Below are 10,362 nucleotides of genomic sequence, written 5' to 3'. Positions count from 1 at the left end.
AGTGATAAGGTGTGACACCTTTTGACTACTTGTATATGGGAAATATATGACTTCTGCATTACTTCAACCTTGGTATCTCTTCTTGGTCTGGCTCCCACTGATAAGACCTCAATAAAGATCGATACAGTATGGGTACTGGCCCTTCTCATAATGCATTGCATTATACATGTATGTAAGGATATGTTGCTTGGATTATGGGATAGTAAGGCAACTGATGTGAAGTAATTAGCCTCTATATACAGGTAGCCCAGTCATCAAATTGCTTCATGCACAAACTTTGTTTGCTTGAATAAAGGATGAAACCAAGAATATAAGTTCTTGGCATCTTTAATTTATGAATAATTGTTGTAATAAATTTGGTGTGAAAATCAGCAATAAAAAGACAAAGACAATGAAAATAGGTAGAAATACTGAAAAGATCAACTGTATCCTGAATAGTGAACCTATAGAACAAGTAAAACATTTCATCTATTTAGGCACAATTTTTAGTGAAAAATAGCAAATGAAATATGGAAATAGACAACAGAAAGCTGGTATAATAGGAAGTCAATTGAATAAATTTATATTTAGTCAAAACACTAAATTAGCTGTATTCAGTGTTCAAACCAATTTTATCTTATGGATCTGAGAGCTAGGTTAGAAATAAAATGCTTGATCAAAGATTGGAGATCAGTGTTTGTTCAGTTGGATTGATACATTAAAATGTGCCTTAGACAATAGAAATATAAGATCTGATAATGTTGGACTGTTGACAGATAACAGATTAATTTGGAGGAAAACTCTTGATCAGAAGTTAGTAATGGTGTAACTTTTTCATGTAATTAATACTATCATAATATCCACAACCCTAGAAATACATATTAGGAATTTGATGATGATGATACTATTTCACTTATGTATATATTATATATATATTGCTCTTTGTAAGTTGTTTTCCACATCTCACATTGTCTCTTACAAACAGAAACATTTTATTTTCTAATTACATGTAATTCTATGCCTTAATTATATTATACTGTTTCCCTTTGGATTGTTATTTCACGTATAATAAATTTCGTTTAATCCTTTATCCAAGTGTAAGCAAACAAAGTTTGTGTCTAAAGTATCTTCAGGACTGAGGCAACTTGTGATAAAGGTGGCTCAAGCTCTCATCACTCCTTGTTTTAGTATCTCCCATAATGCAAAGCACATCTCCTTGCAGACATGTATAATGCTATGCCTTAAGGGAAGGGCCACTACCCAGACCGGTTTCGACCTTTATTGAGGTCTCGTCAGTAATTTAATAATAAGGTGGTACACCTTTTGGCAACTTGTATAGATAAATATGACCTCTCCACTGCTTCTGCTTTATTATCACCACTTCTGGGTCTGGCTCCTACTGACGAGACCTCAATAAAGGTCTAAAACGGTCTGAGTAGTGACCCTTCTCTTAATGCATAGCATTATACATGTCTGCAAGGAGATGCGCTTTGCATTATGAAAGAAACTAAGACAAGTGAAGAGAGCTTAGTCCACCTTTACCATGAGTTGCCTCAGTCCTGAAGATACTTCAGGCACAAACTTTGTTTACTTACACTTGGATAGAGGATTAAGCTAAATTTATTATAGTCTAACCAAGTGGAAAAAAAACTCCCAACGTATTTCACGTATATATATATTAAATAATGTTATTAAATGTTACAAAATCCTTATGGACTTGCCCAAGAGTGTTATCAAGTTTTGAATGGTTTCAGTCATTCTCACAACAGACATCTTAAAAAATCTCTGATAGCTATTAAGCAATTTTTTTAAAATATTCTTCAAGATGTATATTCTGGCAATAAACAGAGTGTTATCAATTATCATGAACATTACTATTATTATTATTATTATCACATGACACCTCCAAGTGGTCCAAAGATTCAACAAAGGAGAGCACACTACTCTATAGCACTCTGTCTCTACTACTTAATCAACTACACCGAATGCCACTACCATCTACTGTTCACTACCACTAGTATTTTTTGTCTGTAAATTGCAAGTATTCTCATGACTAATTTGTCTGTATGCAGGATGAAAAACCCTGCCACCTCTGTATGAGATTGGCTAACTCACCTTCAATTCAAAAAACCCATATAAAGATTCCTCTCAATATGACAAGAATTAAACTTGGGCCTTTTTTAATCGAAGGACACAATATACCATCATTCTTTTGACTGCACTATGGAGGTACTTAAAATTTATCACAAAAGCAAAGAAAAATTTCGATTTCTGTGGTATTCAAAACAATACCTCCTTAAAAGCTTGTGCTGGGCTTAACTAGGCTACTATAGATTTTTCTCTTTTAACAAGTTTAGGAATTTTTAGTTTTCAAGGAAAAACATAAAAATCAAGATAGATTATATTAGATAGGAAATTATATTCTTGGAAGTTTATTTTGCATTTGGTTAGCCAAGGGATGTACCACCTTACCTCAGTCCTGAAGATATTTTCAGGTGCAAACTTTGTTTGCTTACACTTGGATAAAGGATTAAACTAAATGTATTATAATCTAACCAAGTGCAAAATAAACTTCCAACATCTTTCTCTAAATCCAGAGTAATTTAATAATAAGGTGGTGCACCGGTTGGCAACTCGTATAGGTAAATATGACCTCTCCACTGCTTCTGCCTTAGTATCATCACTCTGGGTCTGCCTACCACTGACGAGACCTCAATAAAGGTCGAAAGCGGTGTGGGTCTAACTCTGATGATTTGAGCAGCTCTGCTTGGAGGTAGATTTTTGCCTGTCTCTGAGTGGGGCCACTGCTGCGATTATGGCTCTGCTTGGTGGTGGGGTGAGCCTACCACTGGGTGGAGCCAATGCTGAGAAGTTCTTCTCGGTGATGGGGTAAGCCTGTCACTGAGTTGCACGATTTTTCAGGATTGTCTTATTTTTAGAGCCCGCGTCGAAACTGGTCTGGGTAGTGGCCCTTCCTTTAATGCATAGCAGTATACATGTGTGCAAGGAGATGTGCTTTGCATTATGGGAGATACTGAGAGCTTGGTCCACCTTTGCCACGAGTTGCACCACCTTACTTCCGTCCTGAAGATATTTTCAGGTGCAAACTTTGTTTGCTTACACTTGGATAAAGGATCAAACTAAATTTATTATTGAAATTATATTCTTGTTTTAATCCTTTATCCAAGTGTGAGGTAAGCAAAGTTTGCACATGATGTATCTTCACAATGTAGTGCACAATTCACAAAAATAAATAAATGAAAGAAATTCCCAATTTATTTCAGCATCTGCACCAGTCTAGCTCCCAGTGATGTGACTTCAATAAATGTCAAAACCAGTCAGGTTGTGATCCTTCCTATAATAATGCACAGCAGTATACATGTCTGAAACATAGCATAGTAGCAAAGGTAGCTCACTTACCATACTAGTAAAACTGTTATTACCACTATATTTCCTTACATAGACTTATATAAACTTATATTTCCACTATTTATCATTCTGTAGTGATGTTCAGGGTTGAAATTTTATCTTTTAAATCAACAACAATAATGACATATCAAGTCTGCTGGTACTGGGGATAATTTTTTTTTTTCCCCTGTTTAGGATGATTTCTTTCTGCAATATGGCATTAAAATATGGAATTTCTCATTTTCTAATAAATAAATCAAACTGAAATATGCTCGTATTTAACTTTATATCTAGAAACCTTAAAATGAATGCTGAGACTTATGATGTGGAAACAACTGAAATGCTGATATAAAAAAAATAAATAATAAGTCAATTATTTCAGCAAGATTTATAATTTATTAAAACATGAATAAACAATTACTACCTAAATGCAATTCATAAATAAGCTTATTGTAATAAGAGTATGGAATGACATTCATGAATTCTTAAACATCACTTTATATACAGAACTGGTATTGTACATTATACAAAACAGATTGCCAATTTCAATTTTCCTCCACCCTTGCCACTTTGTAAAAACCATTGTAACAGAATTATACATTTACTTCCATATATATTCTACGAGGAAATTATATTTCCTCTTAAAAATGTTTACATACTGTAAGGGATTTGATAATACGAACACAAATCCATCCTTATCGTCTAGCGTTGGGTTTCGGCAAGGGCCTTCTAAAAAGCAAAATATGCGGTTCAGGAGTATGAACCATATAATGTTCCCATCCAGGTGATTGCTGAACTCCCAAGTTTCTCCACTCTGTTTCAGTCATTAAATGCGTTTTTGGGACAAGTGATGCAATTTCTGGTGGTAAAATGACATGTCTATACTCATATTTATCGTCAAAATATTTCTCTGAATACTGGATTTGTGTCTCCGGCATTCCACTTTTATTATAAACAATCTAACTACTACTTACTAGTCAATCAAAAAATTTGCAATTTGAATGCGTTTCTGTGAGCTTAATTATACATTTTCATAATCACATAATTAACAACACAAATTATACAAAAATGAAAAACACAACATTGTAATTTATTAAATTCAAGCACCAATAATCCACAGCTTTCAAAATATAGCGGGCTACCAACACCATAACAACGTCCACCAGAGGACAGTGCGACTGTACGAAGAAATCATTAATTTAATAGAAAAATAGACACCATTCTAGTTACACGCAACTGCTTATTGTTATCATCAATGTTTTCATCACTATCATAATGACTCTTAAGGACGGAATAAAAAATGAATAAACACTGCTAAAAAATGTTTATATATCATACAGTACAATTAATAGATTCAGACATTTTTAATTTTTATATAGAAAAAGGCGATGAGCGTTCCAATCAGCAATATAAGGTACAGCAAAGAGAGTAACCTGTATGGTTACGAAAGCCAAGGCTAATTATGAGAGGAAGCCAGCTGATGAATCCAAAAGAAACCCTAAAGAGTTTTTCGCTATGTGGCTAGTAAAAGGAAGAATATCCATGGAAAGATTACTTTAAAAAGTGTTGATGGTAAGGAAATTACTGAAGCTAATCAAATAGTTGAGTTGCTTAGTGATCATTTCGCAAAAGTGTACAATCTTCGTAGTGATAGTGTAGTGTCAGATGTGCCATTGACTGATAAGAGTATAGAGATAGATGAAATTGAGGTGCTTAATATATTAAAGAACCTTAATGCTAACACTGCCATTGGGTTAGATGGCAAATCGCCCATGTGTTACGAGAATGTGCAAGAGAATTAGCAACTCCTCTAACCAGGATGTTTAATTTAAGCCTCCGTTCTGGTAAAGTGCCAATAGAGTGGAAAGAGGGGAAAATAGTTCCATTGCACAAGGGAGGCTCTAAGACTGAGGTTGGAAATTATAGACCAATCAATATATCTGGAGTAGTGGTTAAGATTTTGGAGAAATTAGTTAAAATTAGAATTCAGGACTGGGTGGACAGCAATATGATACTTTATAAGGGGCAACATGGTTTTGTGAAGGGTAGGTCTTGCCTAAGTAATTTGCTTACGTTCTATAATAAAGTAACAGTGGAGTTGGATAAAGCAAATCCTTACTCAGTGATACTGCTTGACTTTGCAAATGCTTTTGACAGGATTCCACATGGAACTCTGTTACATAAATTAGAGCAAATGGGTTTGGATCCGAAGATGTTGATTTGGATTAAAGGATGGCTGGCGGACAGATATCAAAGAGTGGTTTATGGAGGAGCTGAGTCCAGGAAAAGGCAAGTGACTAGTGGTGTACCTCAGGGCTCAGTTCTTGGTCCTCTATTGTTTAATTTGTACATCAATGATATTGGAAATACCTTGAATGGAAATATCCACTTGTTTGCTGATGATGCAAAATTGGGAAGAGCGATAATCAATTCAAATGATGTGGATATTTTACAGGATGACTTAAATAGGCTGACGCTATGGACTGAGGTAAATAGCTGTCAGTTCAACGTGGCTAAGTGTAAGGTGATGCACTTCGGGAGGATGACATCGCATGCTGTTTACTATATTAACGGAACTGAACTGAGGAAGTTGATGAGACAAGAGACTTAGGAGTTATTGTGAACAGAGAACTTAAGTTTAAAGGGCATATTGCTAAGATTGCCAAAACATCACATCAAATTACATGGTTGTTGAGGAACACACTAACAAGCAGGGATAGGGAAGTTATTGTTCCACTCTATAAGGCATTAATAAGGCCGCATTTAGACTATTGTGCACAGATCTGGTCACCAGGATTTCTTGGTGATGCGGAAGTGGTAGAGAGGATTCAGAGGCGGGTTACAAAGATTGTTGCAGGTCTGTGGGATGTTCCCTATGAGGGTAGATTGATGATCTGTGGGCTCCAAAAACTAGCTGATAGACGTAGGAGATGAGATATGATAGAAGTATTTAAATTGTTAAAGGGATTTTACAGGATTGATACTGATGATATTCTTAAGACCAATGCAGGATGTGAGAGAACGAGGGGCCATCCCTGGAGATTGTGCAAGAGTGTGGTTAACAAGGGTGTTAGGTCTAGATTTTTTACTTGGAGGATTGTGAATGGGTGGAATGCTTTGCCAGAACTGGTTGTGAATGCTTCAGCTGTGAATGAATTTAAGGAGAGGTATGACAGGTATTGTGAAAATAATGGTTAGTGTGTCAATGTCGGGTCTCCCGCGATGAGTCTTTTGACTCCATGGAGACACCGTTAAAATAATAATAATAATAATAATAATAATAATAATGATGATGATGATGATGCAAAAAATGCTAAGCATACCCTCACGCCAATTTTGAACCTGAGGCAAAAGCTAACTATTCATCACAGTCCACTGAAAAATGATAGTGCCTCAGCTTTCTAACAAAGGTTGTGGATAGAATCCTACTGTGTAATTGATATTTGTGAATGTCTTTAGGTGATATGATATATTATATACATGGGCTGGTCAGACATCAGTGTCCTTATTAATGAAGGCCTGAAAAGGCTTGAAGAAGTAATCTGATTTCTAGATCAGACTTCCTTCATTATCTAATTCAACAATGCTGGTCGCTTGCAAACAAGTATGTCTTTCATCCAAAAAGGAGGAATAATAATCGAGGTGCATTTCCCACTTTATTTTTCACTTTTTTTTATTCTGTTTTCAGCCTCTGTGGTAGGAAATTGTAAAATCCTATAGCCAATATCTTTCGCCGATTTTGACTGTTCTAAACCCTCAATTTCTTTACATTCGTCTGCAGGTTATCCTTAAAGTTTCTCTTTTGCTTTTATCTTCTTCTTGGCAGGCCCACCTTCCTTCAGTTCCGAGAAGTTGGTCGATTGGTAGAGCCTCTGCTACTAATGGCTCAGTTAAGTAAGTTTGAGTGCGGTTAGTAGTTGGAAGGGGACAATCGTTCGATGCTGTTGGCACACTCTCCCTCGATGAGTCTTTGGACTCCCTGGAGGTGTCAAATAATAATAATAATAATAATAATAATAATAACAAGAATCTGTTTTGGAAGAGAGTATCTGGATTATAGGCGAGTAGTCAATCCAGCAAAGTTGGTGGCAAATAATGGAGTGAATTTGATGGACGAAAGGACTTATATATGGCTGACAGATTACGTTTAAATGGTTTTGGAGTTAGATGTTTGAAAAAAGCGTTGTTTAGTAGAAGTTTGGAAGTGCAAAACCAGAAAAAACACAAATAATAGGGGGAGTACAATCGAACATGTCTCTGGCCACCCCTGTGAAAAATGAAAACGTGTAGAAATTACTGTGGAATGCAGAATGCAATTTCACAGATTTCCAATTAGAATGGGTTGGTAATGACATTACCAACTGTGGGTACAAGGGGATATTGAAATGCATGTGCAAGAATGTAACAAGTATCAGGAATAAGGGAGATGAGATTTGGGCACTGGTCAGCTCTATTTGGCCAAAAAATTATAGGCATCGGTCAGACTTGGTCGACGATCAATCCATTATGCACTCATTAAAGTGGAATAAATCAGAAATCATATATAAATCTATAATGAATTTGAAAGAATAATCTTGGAATGTACAGAAATTGCTGCACTAAACCCTGTTTGCAGTAATGTCGAACTCAACTACAATTTTTTGATTGTTACTCCTCTGCGATTCGGCTTTAGCGGTGGCGAAATCCATCGTCGTGCACGATAACAACAACTCAGCCGAGAATTCATTCAAATGTGAGCAATCCGTTGATAATTTAAAACTAGATTAGATGTATTCAAGTAATGTTTTTATACACATCTGATTTTTTCACTTCCATATAATACACCCAATGAAATATTTTTTATTTATTTTTTTATTATCCCATGGTATTATTACACCAGATCATAGAGGTCAAGTTCATGTATTTTATACAGCACCTTTTCTGGGTTCTTATAGAGTTCACAATTGGAAATATTCATACAGTTTAGCAAATGCATTAGTGATGCTTCCTCGATGTTACAGATTTTTCAGGTGGGGAAGACAATGAAATAATAAATTTAGTTAATCATTTATCCAAGTATAAGCAAACAAAGTTTGCGCCTAAAGTATCTTAAGGAGTGAGGCAACTCGTGGTAAAGATGGACCAAGTTATTCATCCCTCCTTGTCTTAGTATCTCCCATAATGCAAAGCACATCTCCTTGCGGACATGTATAATGCTATGCATTAAGAGAAGGGCCACTACCAAGACCGGTTTCGACCTTTATTGACTTCTCCTCAGTGAGAGCCTGATTCACTTCTCAAGGCAGAAGCAATGGAGAAGTCATATTTACCTATACATGTTGCCAAAAGGTGTCTCACTTATTATTCAATTATTCTGGATTTAGGGAAAGATGTTGGAAGTTTATTTTCCACTCGGTCAGACTCGAATAAATTTAGTTTAATCCTTTATATCACGCCAAAATGCATACGTTTTCACATACTAATGTTAAATTGATAACCATTATCATTTGTCCACATTTCCATGTTAATCAAATCAGTCTCTAAGTACTGAATATCAGTTTCATCTCGGAACTGATAGCTCCATTTCAATTCAATCCTCTTTAGATTCTTCCCAGTATCTTTGATATATATATTAATCAACAATGGTCGAAAATCTGATCTGTGTGGTCCACCATTGGTCACGTCAAATCTGATAGATTCGCACCCACTGTATATTTTTTGATATCCCCACTCAATCATCCCCTTATCTTATCCAATACATTTTATTCCAAACCCATAGTCTCCAGTTTATACAATATCCTTTTATGTGGTATTCTAGCAAATGCTTTAGCAAAATCCAAAAGTATCATAGTGTATCCATTCCCTTTACAGATCTCTGCCATAAAATTGCTATAAAATAAGAATAAATTGCTAAAATGTGACCTCCCTCTAGTAAACCTATGCTGTTTTTGAAAAGTATAGCTTGTCCGTCAACCCATTTCTGTAGTCACGTTCTTACTAAGTTTTCTAAAATGTTCACCAGCACTCCAGAGATACTGGTGGCTCAGTAGTTTAACACAAGTTTTTGCACCACCCTTACTGTCGCACATTCTTGCCATTCCTGTAGTATCTTTATCTCAACAAATCAGAGTGGGACAGTTAATATAAGGCATCAAGGTAGGGTTGGGGCTCAGGGGAGGGGTCTTAAATTCATGTACACTAATGCTAGGAGTATTAAGAACAAGAAGGAAGAGTTTTTGGCCATGGTTGGCACTTCCAGACCACAGGTTATTGGTATTAGTGAATTATGGCTGACTGTACATGATATAGCTAGTGGGAATGAATGTGATGGGTATAGTGTGTTCAGGAATGACAGGGAGAATAAAATGGGGGGAGGAGTATTGTTGATGATAGCTGATGAGCTGCAGCCAAGGAGAATAGAAGTTGAATTGCAGGATAGAGAAAAGAGCACATTTGAGGCCATTTGGTGTGAGATTGTGGCTATCAGAACAAAATATACAATTGGGTGCTGATATAGACTAGGTGATGGAAAAGATGGCGGTGACAATATGCACAAGCAAATAGAAGAAATGGGTGGAAGAGGGTAATTATTATGGGAGATTTCAACTATGGTAGCATTGATTGGAGGGAGGAGAGGACACATGGGAGGAAGCCATTGGATTTTATGCAGTTATTAAGGGATAACTATCTGCGACAGCATGTAATGGAAAATACTAGGGGTCAGAGAGTGCTTGACCTAGTAATTACATCTGAGGATTTGGCTGTAACAAATATGACCACATTGCCACCAATCGGTGAGAGTGATCACAGGGTCTTGACTTTGGAGGTGGCTAAAGGTGTGGAATTTTCAATCAAGATAGGGTACATGTGGAATTATCGGGCTGGAAAGTATGACAAGCTTAGGAGTTTGATTGGTTCAGTGCCATGGCATGTGCAACAGCAAGGACTAGAAGTTGATAGTGCATGGGAGGCAGTTAAGAAGTGTTTGCATGAAGC

The 10,362-nt window shown here is 36.3% G+C and overlaps 1 pseudogene; it reads right to left on the bottom strand.

Moving 5' to 3' along the window:
• Positions 1–3,769: 3,769 nt before the first annotated feature.
• LOC150106876 (cyclin-dependent kinases regulatory subunit 1 pseudogene) lies at positions 3,770–4,508 on the bottom strand (annotated as a pseudogene).
• Between the last annotated feature and the right edge of the window lie 5,854 nt (positions 4,509–10,362).

Source organism: Typopeltis vanoorti, chromosome 5 (genome assembly GCF_054136105.1).
Source record: "Typopeltis vanoorti isolate ZY-2024b chromosome 5, IOZ_Tvanoo_1.0, whole genome shotgun sequence".
NCBI lineage: Eukaryota > Metazoa > Arthropoda > Arachnida > Uropygi > Thelyphonidae > Typopeltis > Typopeltis vanoorti.
This window is presented reverse-complemented; position numbering and strand designations above follow the sequence as displayed.